Raw genomic sequence first — 24504 nt, 5'->3', positions numbered from 1 at the left:
TGAAAACCTAAGTTATGCTATTGCATGAAGCTTCCTTATAGAGACAAGTCCAAAGCAGTCTGAGAAAAACACCACTCTGAGACACTTTCAAACTTGGAAAGCGTTGCAGAATGGGACGTTACACTAGGTAATAATCCATCCTACTTAAAGGAGAGGAAATTATTTATATTGCGTGAAGTCAATCAGATATATTGTAAGTGCTAATCATAGATATGGCTGATGAAATTGTGTAGAGGAATAATTAAATATCCATGACTACTTAGGCCACCAAGATGGTTAGAGGGATAGAGCACCTTTCCTATAAGGAAATGTTAAGAGAATTGGATTGTTCTCTGTGGAGAAGTGAAGGCTTTGGAATTACCTAATTGCAGCCTTTGAGTAAGTGAAAGGAGCCTACAAGAAAGATGGAGCGGGATTTTTAAAATGGTGTGTAGTGGCAGAACAAGAGGGAATGGCTTTAAACCAAAACACAGTAGATTTAGATCAGATATTAGGAAAAAATACTTTAACCAGAGAGTAGCAAGGCACTCAAACAGGTTTCCCAGAAAAGTTGTGGATGCTCCATCCCTGGAAGTGTCCAGGCTTCTGGGATGCTGCTTTCCCTAGGTTTGGCTAGAAAGGGGTTTCTCTTGAAACTGAAGGTGGTAGTGGGGCTTCTGTAAATTAATTTGGATGTTTCATTATTCCCGCCTTGTCTTGGACATTTTCTTTTGTTTGTTGTCTGTAAAAAATCTGTTTATTTATTCATCTAAGAAGTGTAAAACTTCTGTATAAATCAACTGATAGGGCTCTGTCTAGGTGTGTCTGCAAGAAATTACAATGATCTATGACAGAGGTTACCCAAGTTTTAAACCCTCATACATCATAGTGAAGCATTAGATTTACTTGTATCCTACATGCAAGTCATAAAGAAATGAAGAATGTGTGCGTTTTGTTGTTTATTAAGCTGTAGATCAGCAGTGATAGGAAGGCCAGACAGATGAATGTAGGTAATGTACTGCTTTTCTCTTTGTTTAAGCTCTGTAAACATGGCATGAAATTGGAGCTTTCTTTCTGTCTTTTGTTTAGTCACTTACATTTTTATTAGCTAGCTGCTTGCTACCCCATTTCATTCTTCTTTATTACCCTCCTCACCGTTGCAAGAGATTGCTTCATAGATAACTGGACAAAATTGTTGGTAAGAAAGGATATTCTTTCAAATACTCCTGTTACTGTTTTTAGAGGGGAAAGAAAAGTGACTTCTGTAAACAAAATTTTTCTTTTTTACTTTTTGTAGGAAAAAACAGGATTGAGTCATCTTTGATCTTATGGGCTTAGTCTTTAACTTAGCTGTAGTGTGTATGAGGGAAGACATTTGGAAATATTTAGTTCCTGAGAGACAAAAAAACCAGGAAAAGTGGTGATCCGGTCAAAAGTAGAAAACGAATCATAGTGCTTTGGTTTTTCTTTTCCTCAACCTAGTGTGAAATAAGACCAACAAGACATTCTTATTGTTAGTCTTTGGATATTCTACTTCTGAGTGACAGTATTGTAGGTAGTTCTGTAAAAATTACTATGGCTTGAAAAATGTATGGAAACACTCCATGAGTGTCCGTGCATCTCATTTGACACAGAATAGAAAGTTATCCCAGAAAAACTTCACATGAATTACTGCTATTGTTCCGGTTAAGAAAGGTGCATACAAAAAATGGACTTGCTGTTGTAAAAATATATTGTCCATTCTTATAACTTTCAATACTCAATGAAGTATTGAATGATCTTTTTTCTGTTGAAGGTGGTATTTGACATATTAAATTATCATTATTAAATGATCTTTGGGTGGTGTGTTTAAGTGTTTTGTAAAAATAAGTCTGCCAGTTGTATACCAGCTACTTTACCTTTCATGCCAGTTCAGATATATTTTAATTTAGGTATAGCTAAAGATAAAAGCTTGAAGAAATAAACTTCAACTTATTGATGCATATATTTCTATTCCTGGATCACTGATCAAGGGCAGTTAATTACTAAACCCAAAAATCATGCCTAATTTGAGTCTGAAAATCTAAAATATGTTGTGACACAAAGTTCTACCCTTTGCTGTGCCTCAGTGTGTGACTGGAGCTGTCAGGTGCACAGACACTGTGCAAGGGGCTGGAGACCCTTCATAAAGATGTATACTTTAACTAGGAGACAAGGAAATAAATTTTTCAGTCATTTTAGAAGAAATCTAAGAAAGGAGGGAAGCTAGGACTTTTTTTTGTGAAACACAGCATACTTTGTTCTTCAGTGGCTTGGGTAATAAATAATATTTTGCTTTGACTATTTACTTATGTATTTATTCCTAAACAGATAAGTATATTCTTATGTATACTTAATATATAGGATTAATGTACATATATTAAGGATATGCTTGTGTATTTATTTTTAAATATTACAGGTAGTCATCTCTTATGACACCAGTATTACTGGTGGTAATTTAACTAGTAGTACAGCCTGTGAGGTTGATGGGAAGGATACCATTGTGGTATAACAGTACAAGATCAGAATGATTAATTCAGAAGCCAGTATGATTGAAGTCTTGATACAATGACATTAGTGGTATGAATTTGGTTTTGCTCCTAGACGGTGGAGCCCATTCTGAAAAGTGAATGTTTTCATGAGGAGACGTCACGTTAGGAAAAATGGTTGCTCCTGTGAAACTGTGCTGCACTTTGGGGGAAATGGCAGCTTTGCTGCACTGAGTTCCATGAGAAGTCTGCCTGGTTCTTTTCACCAGCACACTTAATTTTAAATAACATGTCTGTTATAAATGTTTATTCAACTTCTCTCCTTTTAAACACCAAAAAAGGAATTCAGAGAAAAAATATGCTAAACTAACATCAGGAGCCTGATTAAACTGGGAAGATGCAGAGGTAGGACCGAACAATTCTTATTTTTGTGCTGAGTTATTTTGCACTGTTTAGTTTGCAAGGTTCCTTTCCTGATAGACTGTAACATCTGCCAAAGCTAACTTTAATGAGGTAAGGACTGGTTTAGTCTTGACTGTAAATGGTTCCTACGTTGTGCTCCCCTGCATTAGCTGTATTCTTGAGAAGCATCTTTTCATACAAAAGAGGTTTAGAGAGTAGAATGAGAAAGAACACATTGTAAAATGATCATGCTAACAGGAATTTAGATTTTAACCTCTACTGTTGTGTGTTGTGGTTGATGGAAGGTTACACTTGAGTGTGCTCACTGCAGAAGTACTTTTTGACTAAACAGGACTTTTGTATGAAAATAGGTGCTTTTCCCAGAAGGAGAGACTGACCTACAAAGGACAGCTAAAGAATGAAGCACACAAATTTTCCTGGAAAGGCTACGGCAGTGTTTCCAAAGTTTCACCAAAATATTTAGATAATATCTCTTCATCCTTGTGTAAATTCCAACATTTTGGTTATGGCCACAGGTACAAACTGAATTCATAAATTCACTGGAAAACTTAAGAATGAAATATAAGAATGCATATACATCATCAGAAACTAGGTAGCAATGAATTGAGTCAGAAGGGACTGCTGTGCACAATATTTTGTACATTACTCAGAGTGGGAGTTGGAGGGCAGATCAGGTTTGGTAGTGAAAGGCTGGAAATGCTCCAAGTGTTGAAGCTATCCATCATGAGGATAAAGTCCTGGGCATGTTGTGTCAATACTGACTTAATAAATGGCTCCATATTATGAAATTTGCTCTGAAGAAGCTTGCTTTAGTACCAATGTATAGAGAAGCCAGCTAAACCTTTCCAGATATCATTTCATCTTGTTAGATAAGCAAGAAAATTTAGCACTTCCCTGAAGCTGAATGGGCTCTGACCCAGCAAATTATCTTGGATCCAAAAGCCATTTGAATATTGAATTTGGGCTATGCTTAAATTCATAGACTTTTTGCCTTACCTGCTTTCCCACCAGAGATTTTTCTGGGAATTTTTTTTACGGTTCTTGAAGTCAGCCCTGTCCGTTGTGCATTCTTTTGTAGGAAAGGCAGCAAAAATTTCTGTGTCTCTTTAGGAGGAATATCAAAACTGGAAGCTGAAATTATGCTAAATGTTACTCAGGAATCATGGAATGGCACTGTTGGGGTCGTAAAGATAAGTGAAATTGGCTATTTTCTGTAGTGGCCCCCTTTTGCAATTTAAATTTAAGAGGCAATGTTTAATCCTTACTGAATATAAAAAAATGCTTTAGTCTGTTTTCAGAAAAAAAAGATTGTCAGGTGATATTTGTCCATCAAATACAACTTAAAACCGACAAGTCACAGAATAGAGTGTCCTTCTAGGTGACGATAAGTGGTATTTCAGTTCTTCTGAGAGGAGATTAATCTAGATGATTTCCTGGGGTCTCTTTTAGTCCTTCATGTTCACAGTTCCTAGATGCTGACAGCAAGGGAACATTCAATCAGTTCAACATACTTACAATTTTTTTGCAATGCATAATTAAACCATATCATGTATTGCCCCAAGATATCATAGCAGACAGATGGCAAACGGGAACCCAGAAAATCTTAAAATTTTGTATATCTCACAGTATTTACAGTTGCACTAGAAGTGGGAATTATGGAAGGGATATAAACATTCATACTTCTGCTGTTTATCAGATGGGAAGATGAAATAAAATTGGTTAGTGTCAGATGTTCTTATTTTAGAAAACCATACGTTGTTTTATATGAGACAAATGGTCAAGGTCTGTGTGCTAAACTCTGTGCTCTTTAATTGAGTAATGGCTTTTTCCTGGCAAAATGAGTTCAACTCAATTATGTCTTCTCTATGTGAGTCTTTTTTCATGCAGTGCTGTGTGCTTCAAATTAGGAGACATTAATAACGACAGTGCAAGTCCTAAAAAAGTCACTATTTTCATGAGTAGGAAGCTATATCTCTTGCCCATCATAAACCAGCAGACAGTGGCTTCAGTATTCTATTCACCATGGAATAGTTTGACATGTCTTTGAACAGATTTTTTAGCGTTTTAGGTGTTAAAGATTCTGTGTTGCTGAACAGACATACAGCTGGCTGACTGGCTGTACTTTGAGCACTAGTGTAGTTAGAGCACAGCTTTAGTGAAGTAAATAATAAAAAAATACTAACTTTTAAGGTTAGTCTTGTTTGTGATAGAATGAAGTGCATGTTCCTGAAAGTTTAGGATGACAGAGATTTGTATTGCTGAGATACTAAAGCAGAACTAGCATTCGTAGAAGATCTAAATATTTTTTTCAATGATGAATGCTTTGAAAAATCTGTTCAGAATGTTGCTAATTTACACTACTGGAATGAACAAATTTAGAGGTGATTTGTATGTACACTATTCATAGCACATCTGAGTGCTGCATATGCTGAGCACCAAATTCCACCGAAGAGAATTCTCAATGAGACTCTGCATTAAGGAAAACACACTCTGCTGAGAGCAGGATTATTGTTGAGAGAAAATGTGCAGACAAACCGGATGGACTTTCAACCCAGGGCTTACTGGAAAAAATAAAAAGGAGTCAGCTATTTCTTAATATACTACATTGTAACAGAATATACAACCTATATTCTTCTTAAATATCTTTATCTTTTCTGAAGTGTGTAATAATTTTGAGGACTTCAATGTGTTGCCAGTGTTTAAGCTAACTTAATTGGTACAATCTATTTAAATCCTTAGAGCTATTCCATCAACTTAGTTACTATTCAATGAATCAGTCGGGGAATGTGTGAAAATCCACCTAGGTTTTGGAAAAGAAAACTTCCACTGTAATTTCAGAAATTCTCTTCAGATCTTGGGAACTGTTTCTGACTCTAAACAAAGTCCTTTTTATTTTTTTCCAGTATCATATTTTATTTGGATTCCTTTTTTTTTTTTTTTTTTTTTTTAATTATTATTTTCTTTTAGGTAACCTAAAAGGAGTAGAAAGGCAAGGAGATCTGTTGCAAGGATGACATATGCCTCATTGTGTATATGATGACATATGACCAAAATCTGGTAAGAAAGCAGAAAAGTGGTCTGGAGGGCTCTAAACAGGTAATAATATAGATATTTTTAAAGTGGAGGAAAAACAGAAGTTTGTGTTGTTCTTTTAAGCTTCTGTAGGAGTACTTCAGCTATAGAAAAAAATGGCTCAGCTTCAGTGGTTATTAGCGCAGAGGGAGCTGTCAGTCACCTGGACTCCCTTGAACTACCCACTGCAGAGTCAGGAACAGTAGATGCCAATGTTGTTGCCTATAATTTGGGGACCCAAGTGGCTTTGGTTTGAAATTAATTTATAGAGTTCTGAATTTTTATTTTTTTCAGAAACATTCCCTTCTACTGGTTGGAGGTTGATTGAGAGGAAAGAGGGAAACACTGTGCATGTACACATACTGAAGTGCACGGGTCTCCACAAAATCATGCCCAGCAAAAGCTTCTCTAGCTTTCTGGCTGCAGCATCATCTCTCCTAGATGTACCAACATAGCATGAAATTATCTTTTACAAACAGAGCAACTAGTTACTGTGAGAAGTGTGGTGAGAGCAGAGTGAGAAAAACAGCAGAGAAGAAAGGGAAGTTTCAGGAGGCTCAGGAAAAGCATTCAAAGCAAGGGGAAATCAAAGTGTACCTTCAGGGCTGGAAAACATTTTGCTATTCTAGAAAACATTTGGCTTCCTGCTGCTAGATTTCTCACCAATAACACAAAATCCCACACTGTCATTGAAGATTGGAGAGTCAGCAAAAGCATCTTTTCCTTAGCTTGCTCAGGCACCCACACTTCTGCCCATGGCTCCTGAGCCTAGTAGGATTGGACATGCTCCTCATCCCTATGGGTGCTGAACATGTGGCTCTGGATCCTGCTTTTGAAACTTACTTAAGGATAAATGCAACAGAAAGGAGACTTGCTTTAGTAGCTGGCAGTGCAGAAGGAATGAAGGTACTGTCATTTATTGTTAGCTATTTTAATTGTAAAAATCGCCTATAGCAATCACCAGTCTTCTGGCTAGACTAATCTCTGTGTGATGGGTTTGGTTCTTTTGTCTACACCTCCATGCACTAACAAAGTGCTGTGCTATGTTCAGTAGTGTTTACGAAGCACTGGGATTCTGTGATGAATGTAGCCAAAAGTTATTATAAGTATTTTTAAAAGAACCAAGCATTTCCTTTTGAAATTGATGTGTTCAGTGATTTGAAGTCCCTTGAGAACACAACTAGGATAAAATCATCATCATTACGTTGTGAGGCACCTTTAACAACTGCAGCAAGGAACCACACCAAACTTAAACTGAGATTTTCTGAGCTCACATGGTGAAGTTTATGTCTGGTGTAGCCAGTGTCTGTATTAACATTAAAATACAAATATTTTGGCTTTGTATATTTTACTTACTGGTGCTTACTAAGAAAAAAAAAAGAAAAAGTATATCTTTAAAGAACTTGGTCCATCACTTGTTTCTATTGATCATCTGTTGACAAATAAGAAGCTTTTTGTAAATATATGTGTTGGGAAGGATGAATTAGGGAAACCTTATAAATACGAGTGCCTAGCAAAAGACATTGAGAATATGGAAAGTATAAGAAAAATAGAAATTATAGTAATTTTCGACTGTGTGGCTGAAAGCAACTGAATGCCTGAAGGCCCCTTTGTTTAGATAATGTTAGATGCGGCAAATACCAAAAAGCAAACAGACATCCTCCATAGGCATGGCAGGAAGGGTCCCAGATAAAATTTAGAGATAAGAAAAGCAGTAAAACATGGTAATATAGTGATTCCTATATGTTGCATGCAAATGTTAGAGAATTTGTATCTTGTATTAGATTGGTTAGTGGAAATTAGAATATTCAACATAGAAGAAGATTTATTGTATTGCAAATGGGAAAATCTCTCTCTTAATCTCTTACTCTCTTACTCTCTTACTCTCTTACTCTCTTACTCTCTTACTCTCTTATGCTCTCTTGGCTCTTGCTTTCTTACTCTCTTCTCTTACTCTTGCTCTATCCCTCTCTCTCTGTCCTGCTCTGAGCTGCAGCTGCAGTTCCTAGCAGGGCCTCATATATACCCACGCCCTACGAAATAAACTGCAAACTTCAACAGCAGAATACAGAGAACGCCTGAGTTTGTCCCGACCGTCCCCACACAGCAATTCCCACAGATATGAAGTTAAAAATAATAAGATTCACAGCATTGCACAGTACCCCACGCCAGTTTCATTGTTGGAGTTATATGGGTACATTAGTACTGATAATTCAGTGCTATTAGATACCCTTGCATAAAGAGCCATTGGTACTACGAAGTAATAATTAAAGTACTCAATTCCTGAATTATTTTTATTAGGAGGGAAGAAAGAAAATGAATTCCTGCAGATGCTAAGAGGTTAATACTTGTAGTAGGGCAGCTCTGCACAGCTTTCTGAAAAGAGAGGGAAAATTTCCTAGAGGGAACAGGAAAACTCTCTAATAATTCTATTCTTTAAATTTTCTGATGGTTATGCATAGTTAATGAAGTTAAATCAGTAAGAATTTTCCTTCTATTCAGATGAAATAAAGCTCATAATATAATAAGGTTGTGACATATTGCTGGCTGAAAAATGTCCAAGAGATTTTGAACCGTCTTCCCACATGTAGTAGTATTTAATAGCTTGTTCCTAAGCATCTTTTTCTAGTTCATTATTCAAAATGCTCTTTTTAACAAAAAAAATCAAAATAGTATTTGAGTTTAAAACTATAAGGAGTATTTGTTTTGCATAAAGACATAGAGTTAGAAGTGCCATTTTTCATCCAGAATTTAATAATTATTCCAGGAATGTAGGCATCTTTACAAAAAAAAAAGCTTAAAAATCTTAGTTATATACTCTTGTATTTTATAATATAACTGGTTAACATCCTGATTTTCAATAAGGGCAAGAAAGAGGACCCCAGAAACTACAGGCCTGTCAGTCTCAATTCAGTGTCTGGTAAAATAATAAAAAAGATTATTTAGGGAGGTATTGAAAGAAAATCTCTAGTACAACACAGTCATCTATCACAGCCTACAGGGCTTCATGACAGGAAAGTTCTGCTTGTCCAACCTAATTTCCTTCTATGATAGGGTAACCCACCTAGCTGCTCTGGGAACTCCAGCAGAAACAATCTTTTTGCACTTCAGTGAAGCTGTTGGTGCTGTGTCTCACAGTGTGGACAGTGTCCATCCCACAGCTAATAACTGTGTTAGGCACTGGGTCAGCAACTGGCTCACGAATCTGGACAGAGAGTTGTAGTGAATGGGGTCAGGCTGGTGTCTGGACATCAGGCTGGTGTCTGGTCACCAGTGGGGTTCCACGGGGCTCCATCCTCAGCCCAGCCCTCCTCAACAACTTCATTAACAACTTGTACACAGGACTCGAAGGAGGAATACTAAGTAAGTTTGCTGATGACACTAAATTGGGAAGCACTCTTGACTCCCTCAAAGGCAGAGAGACCCTGCAGAGAGATCTGGACAAATTAAAGAGATGGGCAATCACCAACCCTGTGAAGTTTAACAAGGTCAGGTGCCAGATTCTCCACCTGGAATGGGGCAACCCTGGTTTTGTCTATAGATTGGGGAATGAGAGGCTGGAAAGCAGTGCCACAGAAAGGGACCTGGGGGTCCTGGTCAGAGACAAGTTCAATATGAGCCAGCAGTGCCCTAGCAGCCAGAAAGGTCAGCCCTGTCCTGGGGTGCATCAGGCACAGCATCGCCAGCCAGGCAAGGGAGGGGATTGTCCTGCTCTGTGCTGCACTGGGGCAACCTCACCTTGAATATTGTGTGCAGTTTTGGGTGCCACAATGTAAGAAAGACATTGAACTATTGGGGGGCATGCAAAGGAGGGCAACAAGGATAGTGAAGGGTCTGGAGGGAAAGCCTTATGAAGAGTGGCTGAGGTCACTTGGTTTGTTCAGCCTGAAGAAGAGAAGACTGGGGAGAGATTGTGAAAGGAAGATGAGGGGCAGGAACTGATCTCTTCACTCATGATAGGTGACAGGACTCAAGGAAATAGCATGAAGCTGGGACAGGGGAGGTTTAGATTGAATGTTAGGAAAAGGTACTTTATCCAGAGGGTGGTTAAGCACTGGAACCAACCCTGTCAGGCTTGATGCTGTGGCCATTCAGAGAAATGGTCACAGCACCAAGAGTGACAAAGTTCAAGAAGTGTTTGGACAATGCTGTCAGACACGTGGTATGACTCTTGGGGACGATTCTGTGCAGGACCAGGAGATGGACTTGATGATCCTTATGTGTCTTTCCAACACAGCATATTCTATGATTCTGTGTCTGTAAATTATATATCATGTGCTTTTCTCTAATTTGAAATTCAACAATATGTCCAAGTTGTCATCTATTTTAAACTAAGGCAACTTGTGCTTTAATACTTCAGAAACCTTACTAGTTGACTATGTCAAACTATTGAAAGGATTGGCAGAATAAGTGGAGGTAATGATCCCTGTAAATGACCTTGAACTGTGAAGCCATAAATAGACCATAAATGCCATTTTAAAAATATGACATTATTCTCATTATACAGTATGCATGTAACTCTTAGAAGTGATTCAAGCAGAGATGATACATTACCAGACTTTACCAGCTTTACGGTGAGAACAGAATGGGAAGTGAATTATAGTTTCTTCAGTGATAGTATCTTAATAATATACATGTGACAAAATGATTTATGTGTGGAAAACTTAAAATGCTGACTTGTTCCACTTATCACTTGAACTGCCACACTTTATATTTTCACATTTAATGTTTTCACGTAAACTGGTAACATTTTCAGTAATCCCTACTGAATCTCTTTAATTGCTATATGGAAGAAAAGCAAAGATGTTACTTCAGAAAGAACTGGTGTAGAACTACACTTCAATTAAAGTTCAAATCTTTCCATTTAGAAACAACAAAACTCATTTAATGACCGTGTAATTGGACTTTGTTCTGGCAACAAACAATACCTGTCAGGAAAATGCTGTCAGTATCCTAGTGATGTGTGGTAAACAAAAACATCCCTTCCTGGCTGCTTTTTGAAGCCCTTGGAAGAGCCATAAGGAGTAAACATTTTCTTTCACTTTTGCTGCTAGGTCTATACAACCTTGGGCCAGTGAATATTTCCAAACTCTGTTCTTGCTTGTCCTAAAATGTGAGGAGAAATTGAGGTGCTGAATTGCTTGGAACGACTGCAGAAAATGTGAAGGGGCTGCAACAGAGAGGTACGAGGAAGGCTGCATGTGAATGTAACATGAGCAAGAATGAGAAATTATGGTTATTTTCTGTCTGGACAGCAACTGTGGGAAGGCAGATAATTCAGGTGCAGTCTATAGGAGTAATTTAAACTAACAAAACTAACAAACAAAATTCTGGCTTTTGATTTCTCGGTTCTTCAAGAATGACTGAAAGCTGTGGGAGGCAAGTTATTGAAATTTTGCGTGTTTGATTTTTATGCAGGAATGGCCACACATTCTTTAACAATTTATTTCTTGTATCTTTCCCTGAGTTCAACCCTAGTAGAATAAGTAATTTGCCCTTGACTATATTAGCTCAATTAATGACTTCCTGCTCTAAGTATATACAAATAAAAACTCACTGACAATTATAAGTATGAATTGACTCAAATTCTAATATAATTTTAATTTGAAATGTGAGTTTCAGCACCCAGTAACTTGTTTCCTTGCCAACAGTAACTATGATCTCTTGCTTACAGCTTGTGTCTGTGTATAGAAATACAATGTAAGTCTTCAGTAACAAAGCAACAAAGAAATTAAAATGGATAGACAGATCAAATTATGCTCCACACCATAGCTGAAGCAATCTGCTCTTATGTAGCAGGCCTTGATTATAACTCTAATTCCTTCTCCATATAGTCTGCCTCCTATATTAATGTGTCAATTCAAGTACTCTTTACTCTTGTCCTACATTTGATTAAAAAAGAAAAAAAATGCATCTGGGCTATATAATTTTAGAATAGGCTCCATTAGTTTGGCGACCTTGATTGACCTTATTTTTTGTTTTAGAAATGTGCATATCACATAGTCAAATGAGCTAAAGACCCATTTTCTAAGAGAACTTAGAAATGAGAACGTAATGTTAGTGAAAAGAGAGTGAGCCTGATCTGAAATCAGCGTGTAACATTCAATCATAGAAGAGGGTAGGGAAAACAGAAGGCATGCGTAATCCAGCTGATGTGGTTAGTGGCATGCAATATTCAAAAAAGTCTTCCCTTTACTTTGCAATATATAAGGAAAGAATGTGCAGCTCGGTGTAATGATCAGACTGTATATAGGGGAGAATTTATATATGTAAATTGTGAGCCAAACCTGCACAACTGCGCTACTCCAACATGGTAAAAGTTGCACTGGGATGTCGTCTGGTATGCCTTTATAATTCCTGAGTTAGACACCTGAAACCCTGAGCTTCCCATTCCAGGATGCTAATGATCATAAAAGGTTTTTTTTTGCATAAAAATTCAAATAATTGCTTGCATGATCTTCAAAATAAATGCTATCCACACATGTGAAGGTGGAGAGGAACATATTCAAAAGCTGTGAAGAAGATTTTGTCTGTGGATGTTTGTAGGGGAATGGTTGAGGGGTTTGTTTTTGTTTTCCTCCTCTAAAGTCTAAATAGACTTACATGGCTTACAAAAACCAAGTGCAAGCAAGTCCAAAACAGATGTCAGGTCACAGTTTTCCCAAACATTCAGCTTCTGTTACTCATTGCTGTAGTGTGTGGATTCCTATGGGATTTAGGCCTCAAAAACATGTTTCTTTACTGATGAGCCCTTCATGCACTGAAAAAGTACTCTTTTTTAGTTTTTGAATAACTTTAACCTTAGCAAGAAATTAGTTCATTAATAAATGGAGTGAATTAATTATGAATTGAGAATGGCAAAGATTGAGATTCTCTGCAAAATTTCGTTGTCATATATGCACACAAACTAGAAACAAGAAAAAGTCACACAGAAATAATTTCAGGGTTGGACAAGGGAGCACGTGAGGAAATATTTGAAGAATCAGAGCCTGGGAGACTTGCTGCTCTGGAGAATTTATGGCATTCTGTTGTGTTCAGTGTGAACACTTAACCTGTCGCTTGCTTGAAAATGGGAGAAAAACACACCACTTTGTACTGATTAGTAAATTAAGAGTAGAGAAGAAAGGGGTTGAGGCAGCAAGATAATCATAAACCTTCCATACACTTAACTTCTGCTTTTAGAAGCATAACAGAATTGTAGTAAAAACCATCTCTCTAAACATATAAAACCATTTTGAGAGGAAATGTTATGATTCATATAAAAGTTGTTTTTTATTAGGCGTGTTTTGAATTGTTCTTTTGAAAGTACGATAGAAAATCATTGGCTGTACAGACTGCAGCAGATGAAATCTTTGGATTTAATTTCAGAGTTTTATCTCATTCTACGAAATCAGCTGACAAAAATTAATTCACATTTACTTGAAAAGGGTAATACACATGTTCCAAAAAAAAAGAGCTGAAGGACTTGAAGGACTACCAGATACATTAAAAATAATAATAATATGTCAAACAATATAGTTATTTAATGACCTGTTTTAAGGACTAGCAATTTAGCAGCATAAGTATTTTTTATGGAAATGGTAAAATATATCCATGAGTTCCAAACATTCAAAGAAAATGGTAGGGAAACCATTGATTTAGAGTAAAAAGACTAGATATACAGGCAAAAAAAAAAAAAAAAAGACTGACAAAAGACTGACAATGTGGAAAGATGTCTGTAAAAATTCTGGAATTACTATAGACATGGTAAAATATAACTTAACACTCCCAAGAATGTCTTTAAAAAGGAAAAAAATTCACAAGAGAATGAAAGAAAACCTGTCCAAAATCAGTCTTCTCTATTTTGAAATTTTGGCCTTAGGGTTTGTATTATTTATGTTAATTCCACAGGCTTCAGAGAATTTTTTTCCCAGAAGCGGAATGCCTTGAAAATATATCTTTGGAGGAAACTGTGAAGTTTCCCTCCTCCGAACCATCTCAATTAACGATTTCATCATGGAATCTGTCCTTACGTGGTTACAGATGAATCAGGCTTTGCTGGAGAGTGAATTACCAGATACATAATCAGCTTAAGGTGAAGAAGAGCAACAGAAATAGATGGAGTGACATATGGGAAAAGATAAAATGGCGTTAAAAAATGCATAACTTGGCTTCAGAAATGACTTCATCTGTGATGGGCTTTGACGATAGTTTGCAGCTATTGGGAAAAGTGTGAAACAAAAATAAGGAAAAAAACCTGTGTGAAACTTAGAGTATTTTTGTTTACACCAAGATTGAATTCAGCCATATGTTTTCTGTAGAGGTGGCTGTACATTCCTTTCAGCCTATATCCACTAGATTTTTCAACAGTTTGTGCTCTGTGAATAAAGACGGTATACAGACCTAATATTTCACTAGCTCTTTGCCATCCATATCTCGGCCCAGATCACATTTTTATAGGATGTGGAAGATTGTTCAGTTCATTCAACAGATAGGAAGGCTTCCAGTGTGACTGCAGGCAGTATCCCAATGCAGGCTTGTGCATCACCTGCAGATCCCAGTGGAAAACCATGCCAAGACTATGAACCATGGTATACTGGAAGGATCTCAATTGCCTAAATTGGCTTGTAAAACTTTACACCAGAAGGGTGTGGCAGGGCAGGGAATTGAACCTGTTTGACTCCTCACTTCCCATGTTCATGTTACTGTGTCATACTTCCTCCCTCTCTTTAGTTAGACGTGGTTTTATTTGGGACATGGCATGATGGGAAATGCTGTGGTATGGAAGCAATCCTATCCTCTGAACAGAAATATCACTCAATTCAGCACTTTTACAAACAGGAATAGGTAAGCAGTTAGTCCTAGGTGGAAAGTAATTCTATTCCTATGATGATACCTCATTTTCTCCAGCAGAAACTCAGATTTTTTGGTACCTGTAAATCTTTTCATTTCATTGTGAATGTTGCACTAAATCACATGAAGCTGTGGTCAAAACTGAATTAGTTTCAAATAATGTCTGCAATGTGGCCAGAACCTTCCTGCAGCTTTACCTTCAGGTTTCCCTTCTTCTTGCGTTTTCCTCTCAATTCCTCTTATAATTTTGTGGGTACGTGAAGCTGGTTGTTTTCTTCTCAGGGATGCCAGGTGGTCACCTTTCCTCTGTGGCAGTTTTAGTTAAGAGCTGGATTCCTGGTAACTGGATGTCTTTTCCCATTAGTTGGCTGTTGCTTGTTAATGATTGAGCTGCTGTTTCATGTTTGCCACTTTCTTTTCACAGCTCTCATCTTGTTTCTCCAGTTGACATGTCAGTAGACTCCCTGACAACATCAAGTATCCTTTTGTGTTACCTCTGCTTCTCTTGCTGCTTCTGCTCCTTCCTGTGCCTGGCATTCTGGTTCTTGCTCATTTGGTTTATTGTTTGGAACAAAAGTCTGCATATCCGTGCTGCTTATATTTCAGAGTTTTTATTGAGCTGTTTATGTTCTGTTGTAATGTTGGCCTTCAGATCTAGAATTTTACTGAAGACGGGAAGGCTATTTTGAATTTTTTGTTGCATATTTATTGTAAGGCAGTGGGTAATTCTGGGTATGCCATAGTGGTTAAATTATGTATGTTTTATTTGTGCAAATGTTTTGGACATTTTTAGAGTTTCTGTTCCTAACCAGCTCTCTGTGAATTTTATTTGTTAATAGTCTTAACAAAGACTTGAGACTGGACTTTATCATCCATTTCAGAATTGCAATATAGGTAACATAATTAGGCTTCTTGATAAGGAAGCAAGATCTGTTTTCAATTGAAATATATAGGTTAATTAGCATGGAATGTAGATCAGAGACACTGCACAGCCTGACTTTGTTTTTCAAATTCTGATCTTCAGATATCAATATGTATTTTTCTATTGACTGTGCCAATGAACAAATGAATAGTGTCTTTTACAAAATCAGACTTTAAAGTAGGCTGCTAGTAGTGTCAAATCTTTTAGAAAAAGAGTTGAAGCCAGAGTGTTTACCTCAGTGGAGAGTATTAGTCATGCATTAGTGGACTCTTCTAAAATTTTGTATCTGTGTCACACAGTTCCATTTTTGTCAAAAAGGGCTCTCTGCCTGCCCTCTGTTTGCAAGAAAAGTGTCCTAAAACTATGACTGGTTCATGTATGCTTATAATTATTTCTGTTCTGAGGAACAGAATAACTCTTAGGCGACTAAACAGCTTTTGCCTTTCCATGCATAGACCAAGTTTGTGAGATGAAATGGTAGCAGCATGAGAGAAAATTTCCTGGGATATAGTGATTGTTTTTTCTCTTATTTGAATCTCATTAATATTGTATGTGTACTTTATTGTACTGCCACTATGTATAGTAATAATATGACAGCAATACGTATACTAAGTTATTACAAAACCCTGGGTTACAAGGGGTTTGCAGTAGCACTGTCTCCATTGCTTTCCTGATCACCAGCTCATGACTGAAAGGTTAAAATCATGTGACATATGACATCCAAAACCAATGCAGCTGGTGGGACTTGATAAAGCCATCTTTGATTGTCTGAACCTCAGTTTTGAATCAGGCACTAAGCCAGAAGGAGCCTTCTGGCTTATGCTAGAAGCCAGGGTGTTTTTTATCTTGGGTCAATGGGTACCAGCCCATGATTTGGACATTGGATAGTTGTGTCCCTCTTACTTTTTTGTGTCCATTTTCACAATTCAGACTGCTTGGCTCTTCCCATCCTATGCAGACTAATATGTCAGCTATTCTTTTGTGCTGTTCCAGAGCTTTACCAAGACTCAGGCGCTGTCAAAGCTGTCTGCAGTCATTTGTGTGGGAGGTGTGTGAGGGGACTTACGCATTAACTGTGCTGAAATAATTACTGCATTTGCCTTGACTAATAAGTGGTATTTTTTGCCAAAAAAAAAAATTCTGGACAAGGGATAGAGGAGTATTTTACTCATTAAACTCTGTACTCACTAATTCCACAAAGATGAAAATATAAAATGCTTTGATGTAAAGAACCAATTACTTCTAAAAGATGTAGGAAGCACTATTTATGAAATAGGCACCATTTATTATGATTTTTTGTGCAAAGTTTAAACTCAGAATACTGAAGTCTTTGGAGAATAAAATGTTAAGTAATTCTGCAGTCTTATTTTTTTTAGATGCTGCAGTTTCCCTGTGTTGCCATGGTAACATACTTTCTGTATAATTGCCAGGCTGCCTTACAGTGATGCAAATAAGTAAAGAAGTTGTCACATGGCATGACCTAGACTTATATTTGAGTGGAGATTTACTGCCCACAGAGCAGCAATAACACCAAAGATATCTGTCACCTGCAGGATAAGGAATTACATGTCGCTGAAGTGCTGCAGAAACAAATGGCAGTGAATGTGAAGTGCTGGGACTTGCTGTTACACAGAAGGACTAGAAGCCCTCCCCCAAGCCTGCTCCTGCTGAGCTTATTTTTTCTTATGCTTTACATGAGTGGAGGATCAGAACTTTTATGGCTAACACCAGCCCCAAGCATGTTATTTAGGAATTTAATTTGTTTTGGAGATTCAAGAAGTCTGGAGCAAAGAGATTTGCAAAGAGTTATAGCTCTTAACAGAAAAATATGGCCTCTTCTCTGAGATCAATTGGTCCTGAGATCCAAAGAACTTCTCTCAAAAAGGGGTGAAAAAAAGGGGAGAATTGTGGAAGGGGAAAGAGAAAGAGGAACCCAAAAGGGAACAAAGGCACTAACAAGTTTTCCTTAGTTTCTATTTGATGAAGGCAGCACTTACAGGATATTTTTGATGTGAACCACAAATCCCAGTGGTCCCTTACAGGAACCCTTCACTTGGCCAAGCTTTCTGCCCTCAGTTCTCACTGTATCCTGATGTGTTGCTCCAAAAGGAAGAAAGAATTGGGGTAATATCTGTTAATATCTTAGAGATGAGCCTTGGGCATTTCTGATAAGCAGTCTGAGAGCACTTATTACCACATTCAGCTTGGGCTAAAAATAAGTTTCTTAAAATATGAATTTTAAAACATGAAAGTCAGAAAAGAAATAAAAAATAAAAAACCCCAAACCAGTAAGCCACCACAAAATGCAGTTCTGCCTCAGTCTTGGCACTGCAAGAATTCCCTTGTTGCTCCAAATTACCCATTGTTAGGACACAGTAACTAGCTCAGATGTTCTATATACCATTGGCTCAGAGGTTTTCCTCTCTTACTGGACCTCTTTGTTCATTTTGTAAAGATGGATTCTGCTAAAGCTCCCTCTTTCACTGCCTCAGCATTTCTGCTAGGATAGTTGCTGGGGGATTACCCTATTTTGTTGAGGTTTTAGCAATTCTTTCTGTAAGATGTTCTTTTGGTCTTTGTTAAAACCATATTGTCCCTAGAGTGGGTTTCTCTCATTGTGTTCAGTAGACTTTCTTCTTGGTTTTCTTATGCATGGCTGTGAGCTTCTCTCTCATGAGGCTACTTGAACACCAGTAGTAAGGAGGATGATTTCTTATCCCTCACTACCAGGGGTTAGGTTTATTTTCTCTTTCCCTCCAAATTTGCCTCTGATTAATTAGAATTGTAGCAACCTCACACAGATATTTCCACCATGTTACTTAATTAGTCTTCCTGGCTTCTGGCTCTTTCTTCAAATTATTTTAAGGCTGTAAGAGAACTTCATCTTCCTAGATTAGGAGGATTCATTGCTCATGCACAACAGAGAGTTTGTGACTTCCAGTTTCACATTAGCTTCTTTCTCAGGGACCATATGTGGCAAAATAGTGAAAATAAAAAATCAGACATCTCCTGCTTTCTGGGAAAAGGTCATGTCATTGCAAAATGTATCACTGTAATTGTGGGTTATTATGGATACATCATGACTGTTTTCTCCCTGTGAGAGCAGATGTGGAATAAAAAAATAGAAGTGCAAACTAGGGGAGCTACTATACATAAAACTACAAGATAGATTCAAATTGCATGTAGCCCACAGCCACATGGGAAGCATAATAATATTTTTTCCTCTTTCTCCCCCCACTTCTTTTTTTTTTTTTTTTAACCCTTGAGGAGAAAAATATGGCAATTGAATAGCTGTATTTCAAATCATGATTGGATTTCAAGAGTCACTTTTTGTTTTCACTGTATGATTGGTCTTTGTACTGTCCTTTCTGCAGGAATGGATTATGGATCCAGCTGGAATGACAGAATGCAAAAATGTCGGAGCATATCTGACAGAGAATATTACCTAAGAAAAACTGTTATACATCCCTCCTATTCAGGACCTGTGAAAACATTGCAATAAACATTCTGAGCATGCAAACTGAAGTCCATAGACACTCAGACAGGATAATTCAATTTTTATTATTCAGGACACACAGCTATATCAATATCAGATTCTTCCTTTAGAGCAAGCAAACATCAGAATTTTAGAACTCTGATGTTGAAAAAAATGTATTAATTGTCTGAATAAAAATGACCACGTCCATATTAATTCTCTATAAGGCTTGCTTTAAAAATCTGGTTATTTTAAATGTAAGAGATACAAGAAAAAAAGTTTCCGTCACCATTTAATCAGGAAGATCACTGCAATTCAGAATTGTTCTCATTATAATATTTTACACATCCCATTAAAAAGAATGTGTAAGCTGTTTGAAGGTGGAATGATTTTGTTGTTGTCTCTATAATGGCAGGTTGGTCTACTTCTTGTACCCAATGCTAATAAAGATAATAGTCTGTAATTGCTATGTTCAATAAAATTCTTGTAAATGGGAACACATAAAATTATTGTGTGAACCTCAGTAAGGTAGATGAAGACTTGCTTATATGAGTCTGTTGGGGAAAAAAAGCAAGTATTTCAAATATAACACAGGAATTTTAAATTGCAAGCTAAGTTTCTTTCCTTCCCTTCCTGCTTATATTCTGTTTTACCCTTTTTCACATTCTCTCTTTTTCATTGTCCATCCTTTGTTGTTCAAATGAGCCACTGATACTTTAAAATCCCAAGGGAAAACATGAGGCATTTTCAACTCTTGTTTCATCCTCAAAATGCCAACAAAGAAATACTCTTCTCTACTCTACTATTTATGAAATAAAGAAAACAAAAAAAACCCAACCCAACTGTTATTTATTTTTTACTTTGTTAAAGCAGCTTAAATTTCTATTAGTCATAGCACTGAAAATAATGAAGGAAAGCTATGGATTCTCATCCTGAAAATTGCATCAATATTTTTTTAGATATCTTTCTATGGGACTTCAGTGTATGAGATCCTCTCTTAGGAACAGAGTGTGCAGACACACACTCACAAAATTATTGTGTATTTTTATCTCCCACATCATTCTGGTTCTGCCATTTTTATGACATGAATGTAGAACAGAAACCCAGAACCTCAGGAGTTCTTGCCCTGCTGTTCCTATCAAAGTGCTATTTAGTCTTGGGCATATTACAGTGACAGCTTGTTTCCATGCTTGTAACCCCTTCTTCAAACTGAGCAGGAAAGTATTTCTTACTAAGTATTCTCCCTGGGGTGTGCTAAGGATTAATTGCTGCAAGTGCAGTTCCTGGAACACATAAAGTTCCTTATAAGTATCCATCATTAAATGTTATATCACTTCAAGTACTTAACCATATTAGTTTTTTTTTTTACTTAAATAGTCCCAGTGATATCTGTTTCTATTAATTATTTTTACTATTTTCCATTATTCTTAAACACAAATTGAATGGCTTTTGCTGTGGAAAAGCAAATTCACCAGACAGCTGCTTTCTTCTGTATTTAAAGTATATATACCTCTGTCTATTTTTGTTGCTTTATTCACTTACGTTTATCTTTGTCAATAAACTTTTTACTCCAGTGATTTTCTGACTCTTATTATTTGTATTAGGGGAAGTAGTTTAAAATATTAGAAGCAGAATATTTGCACAGCCCAGTAGCAGAGATTCAGAAGAAGAGAATCAAAAAGCATCACACATCCTTGCAACTTGCAGAGGTTTCTGTACCAGTTTGAAGAATGAGAAAGGAAGATGTGGCAATTAAGATTTCAGGAAGCTATGACTTGAGCTGGCATGCAAAAAATAGGTATGTTTTTTAAACCAATTTCATTAACTTCTAATTAATTTAGCATCCAGGTAAAAAAAAAATTATGGAACGTAGGGTTGACTTCCCAAATAGCTTTGTCCTTACAAAATACGAAGTCTGTCTCTGGAACTGTCCCTCTGGGGCAGTAATGACTTGCATTAGGAGTCTGAGATACATGTACCAATAGCCTGATAGCCTTGAAAGGCCAAATGAACTCAACTGTTTGTGTTAACAAGGAAGTGCAAACAGACTACATGTGATCACTCATTAGCTTAAAAATTCCTAAAAGCAAGCAAAAACCCCCCAGGTGGCTGCTGCTTTCCATAAATAACGTAGAGAGATGGTGAACCACTGTGGTTTGGTTGTGGTCTAACTATTTACTAAGCTTATTAAAAATGGATGTCATGACACCTTTTGGGCACAAAATCCATTCTGGAAAAATTATATTTTTCTGATCCTTCTGCTCTTGGGTGCACTGTAAGGCATCCTATCTGTGGCTTTTCTTGTCTCAATAGATGAAAAAAGCTCTTACACTTCATGGTTTTTTACACAGTCTGTTGTCTAAAAATGTTTACTGCTTGTATCTTGATATAAAGTTTTCCTTAATCTTGTACTCACTTCACAAATGTGGGCCAAATCCAATAAATTCAAGATAAACAAAGCTAGAAGTGTACACATTCGATTGAAAATGAATCCTCTTTCTGCAGGGTATGGAGTCCTTTCCTCAAGCTGAGTCAATGGACACATAGAATCACAGAATATTCTGAGCTGGAAGGAACCCACAAGGATCACGGAGTCCAACTCCTGCCCCTGGCTGGACCATCCCTGAGGTACACAATGTGCCTGACAGCATTGTCCAAACACTTCTCGGACTCTGCCAAGCTGCTGCTGTCACTGCTTCCCTGGGGAGCCTGTTCCAGTGCCCAATCACTCTTTGAGTGGAAAACCTTTTCCTGTTATCTAACGTAAACCTCCCCTGACTCAGCTTCATGCTGTTTCCTCGAGTCCTGTCACTGGTGTAATGAGAAAGAAGAGATCAGATTTGCCCCTCCTCTTCCCCTCACAAGGAAAGTGGAGACTGTGATGAAGTCTCCCTTCAGTCTCCCCTTCTCCAGTGACCTCAGCTGCCCCCCATGCAGCCCCTTGCCATCTTCCTAGGTGAGATTCTGTCCTGACACTGGGCTGAAAAGAAAGTTCACTGTGGCTAATCTGTGGTTAATGAGAAACAAGTTTTTCAAATAAGAAGCAAAAATTGTGACCTGATAGATAAATTCCTTTATGCACTACAGTTTGTGAGCACAAAATTAAACACTCATTCAACTGTGAGCTTTATTTATGGCAGACCAAATCAGGAATATACAATCAAGTTCTAGTCTTGCCTATTTAATTGATTGATGAGAAAGTAACTTGTTGTAATTTAATAAAACTGAAAGCAACAAACATTTTCAAAGTATTATTATTTGTCTTGGGATATGGATTATAAAAGATGCAAGATGACCATTATTTCTTGCTGGATTCCAAGACCCAGGCTGCTTTTTATGCATGGCTTTTTTTTCCCTCCATAGTAAATCTCAGTCCTTCTTTTTCAACAGAAGCTCAACATATTCAGGCTTGAAGTCTCATAACTGGTTTATTGTTTATTTTTCCCAAGATTACCATCACTTTCTCCCCTTTCCCAGAAAAAAAATATGACTGCTAATGTCAGTGAAGCTGCCTTCACTGTATCTGAATATTTTGCCATTACTCTTTTTTGGAATCTCCATATCCACTGCTTTCCATTTCAACATCTAGTGCAATTTTTAATGGAATGAGTAGTACCATTCTTCATTTCTTAAGATATTTGTAAATGTTAACTAAAATCTTTTGTGCAAGTATTTTATTATTTGTTTATGTAAGGTTATGACCATTGAAGAAATTGTTCAGTCAAAAAATGCCTCAGAGCAGAAACCATATATCTGCTGGTGACATGAAACTTCCAGTGAACACAGCACAGTACCACTAGGACATCATTGCAGAATGTTGCTGTATATTGTTCAGTTACAGGTAATAAATATAAATATGGTATCTAGAAAGAATTTCCTAAAGGATATACTGTATTTGTTCTTGATCTTAGAGAAAGGTACAGAATAATACATTGCCACTGTCTTTGCCTTTTGAAAGGGATTGGGTGCTGAGGCATTATTTTTACTTTGAAAACTTTCTTCTTAGAACAAATTTCATTGTTAAAAAATCCTGCTGGTAGAAGACAGCCTTCATGCTGGCTGCTCTCCTAAATCAGAATGGCTGAGTGTGCCCCATAGATCTTGGCAGTGAGGGTGCCTTGCAGTGCTACCAGAGAAGCTGTGGATGCCCCATCCCTGGAGGTGTTCAAGGCCAGGTTGGATGGAACTGTGAGCAACCTCACAGTCTGGAGGAAGGTGTTTCTCCCTGTGGCAGAGGGGTTGGAACCAGATGATCTTTAAGGTCCCTTCCAACCCAAGACATTTTTTGGTTCTATGATATGCTAGAGCTTAGTGAAAAATTAGCAGCCGAAGCATCTCTGGTGGGAGGTGGGAGAAGTGGGAAGGCTTGACTAGGAAAATGCAACAATGCAATTTCAAGATGAAGTTAAAAAGCATTTTTAGGGAAAGATTCAAATGGGGAGCAATAAAATGTTCAGCATGATGGTAGCAAGGATTGGCATTGCCTAGCAGCTATTCATTTTAGTATTATATAGGAATGATAGCTGTGTGGCAATCCATGCATGGGAAAAAATTAGTGCATAAAAATAACATAAATACAAAAGAGGTGGTTGAAATCCTTTCTAACTTCAGAAACCATTCTTTGTCTAACTAGCTGAATTGAATCAGCTATTAATAATGCAGTGATCTTCTGAGAGATTCAGTCCATAGAAGTGATTTACTCATGATATACCCAGAGAGCAGTATCCAAAAGGATAAGCAAAAGTTTCAGACTACAGAGATTTCTTGCTACTTATGTATTTATGGCTCCTCCACTGAAAATGAAGCAGCAGGTATATGCTGGGATCTTACTTTTGATGTGAGATTCAAGGTAAGACTGGATAGACATCACATCCTAAGAAGCAGAAAGTGCTCCAGTTTAAAATTGACCCATGTATCTATATCTATTTATTAATTGTATTTTCAAATCTTCAGGAATAAATCTTTCTTGTGTCAAAATGTATGTATGCAATAGTAGATATTGTTAGGTCCAACAACTCTCTACTAAATAAAAATCTTCTTGGCTGACAGTATGTTTGCAAGTAGAGCTGAGCCTGTCAATAGCTGATGGCTGACACAAAGGCCAGTGCTGCTCCTCCTTATGCCTCCCAGTTAAGCACCTTCCTTTCTGGGTTCCAGTACAGCCTCACCATGGTGGAGTCCTGTTCAATGGTTAATTATTCAGGGACCTGAGCTGAAGAAGAAGAAATTGGGGTACAGTTGTGTAGTTTAGGGTTTGAAACTGGTTCATTGCAAGTGAGACAAATGCTAAGGAA

General features: G+C 37.3%; 1 long non-coding RNA gene across 2 annotated transcripts; it reads left to right on the top strand.

Annotated features, from left to right (window-relative positions):
- The first annotated feature begins 261 nt into the window (after positions 1–261).
- On the top strand, positions 262–24474 carry LOC148223912 (uncharacterized). 2 transcript variants are annotated; one of them, XR_015803082.1, is made up of 5 exons: positions 262–378; positions 5877–6005; positions 11036–11164; positions 19110–21008; positions 21716–24474. It is a non-coding gene; the product is annotated as an uncharacterized LOC148223912 (long non-coding RNA). The 2 variants fall into 2 exon arrangements; XR_015803081.1 differs by lacking the exons at positions 262–378; positions 5877–6005 and having other exon boundaries at positions 9252–11164.
- The last annotated feature ends 30 nt before the right edge of the window (positions 24475–24504 follow it).

The sequence above is a fragment of the Sturnus vulgaris genome, chromosome 4 (genome assembly GCF_052056855.1).
Source record: "Sturnus vulgaris isolate bStuVul1 chromosome 4, bStuVul1.hap1, whole genome shotgun sequence".
NCBI classification, from domain to species: domain Eukaryota; kingdom Metazoa; phylum Chordata; class Aves; order Passeriformes; family Sturnidae; genus Sturnus; species Sturnus vulgaris.
The sequence above is the reverse complement of the archived record's forward strand: the minus strand, read 5'-3'. Positions and strand labels throughout refer to the sequence as shown.